Source organism: Myotis davidii, unplaced genomic scaffold, assembly GCF_000327345.1.
Source record: "Myotis davidii unplaced genomic scaffold, ASM32734v1 scaffold1915, whole genome shotgun sequence".
In the NCBI taxonomy this organism is placed as follows: domain Eukaryota; kingdom Metazoa; phylum Chordata; class Mammalia; order Chiroptera; family Vespertilionidae; genus Myotis; species Myotis davidii.
In genome coordinates, this window is record NW_006286237.1 from 251,133 (window position 1) to 252,591 (window position 1,459).

At 64.6% G+C, this 1,459-nt stretch overlaps 1 protein-coding gene across 1 annotated transcript in view; it reads left to right on the forward strand.

Moving 5' to 3' along the window:
• NAV1 (neuron navigator 1) overlaps positions 1-1,459 on the forward strand; it is a 95,353-nt gene that overhangs the window by 4,897 nt on the left and 88,997 nt on the right. The window lies entirely within an intron of this gene.

The following is a 1,459-nucleotide window of genomic DNA, read 5'->3' on the forward strand; positions in this document are numbered from 1 at the left end:
CAGGAAGCCACCGCCTCCCGCCCGGAGCAGGCACATGGGGGAGCCGGGCACGGCCGGGGACACGGAAAGGGAGCCTCGCTGGCACCCGACACCCTCCGCACGAGCATGTGGTCACGGGGAAACTATGTCTCTATTTTTACCTCGGCCGCGTTGTCACTGTAACCGCTTCCTGATGTGCGCCACGTGGAGGGAGCCACTGGTCGCCACCGAACAGATGGGGGGGGGGGGGCGGGGCGGGCGAGATTGTCATCCAACCAACTGGGGCTCTGGGCACCCCCCAGGCTTGTCTGCTGGGAGACCCCTCGCCAGCCCGACCTGGAAGTGAGTGTGTGGCCCCGTGGGGCAGAGTGCCGGGATCCTGGGGGGGACTTCACGCAGGGCCTGGGTGACTCGTTTGTTCATTCGTTTGGTCGGTTGGTCGGTCGGTCGGTCGGTCGGTCATTCATTCAGTCAACAGACCATCAGGGAGTGTACCCCTTATCCAGCGCTGAACTCACCACTGGGGTAAAAGGTGAACCAGCCCGGCCGGCGTGGCTCAGTGGTCGAGCGTCGACCGATGAACCAGGAGGTCAGAGTTCGATTCCCGGTCAAGGGCACAGGCCCGGGGTGTGGGCTTGATCCCCTGTAGGGAGCGTGCAGGGGGCAGCCCATCCAGGATTCTCATCATCGATGTTTCTCTCTCCCTCTCCCTTCCTCTAAAAGTAAAACTAAATTTTAAAGAAAGGGGTGGTGGGGATGAATCAGACTGTGACCTGCATTCAGGGAGGTCACCGTGTCGGGGTTCAGATCCGTGTAGAGGGACGGAGAGTCTGTTGGCTCCCAGAGGGCCTCCCAGTGGCCGCCCGTGTTGGATCTGGGCAGGCAGCCCGGGGGGCCTGGGCTTGTCCCCGACATCGTAGGAGAGCCAGGTCCGCATTGTAGATGATAAGGTGCCGCCGTCTCCCAGCCACGGATCACGTGGTCTCCTGTACACGTGTGGACACGACGGGGGGCCGTCGGCTCTCTTCTGTCGCTCAGACCCCCTCCCTCCAGGTCTGGGAACTCTCGGGGTCCCCGTCCCCTAGCTTGGCGCTGGTGTTTGGTGTGTGGGGAGACGGAGCCCCAAGGACGGAGTGGGGGGGGCAAGGCTGGGTTGGGGACCTGGTCCGTCCCCCTCCGCAGCTGTCTCCCGACTACGGTCCCTGCAGCATCCAGACATCTGGGGGGACTGCGTCGTCCTCGAGGGACCTTCCTCGGCCTGGCTCTGCTTTGCTACTTGGTGGCCTGGACGTAGCGCCCCAATGGGGCAGGAGCGCTGATGGGCAGGGAGAGGGTTTCCCAGGATGCCCGCCCACCAGCAGGGTCTGGCACTGGCCTGTGGATGCCTGGCGGGGGGCATCCCCACCCGGCTGCTCCCTCCGCCTCTGCCCCCGGTAAGCGCACCTGTGAGTCCACCTGGTTGTGCACCTGCCCATCCCCC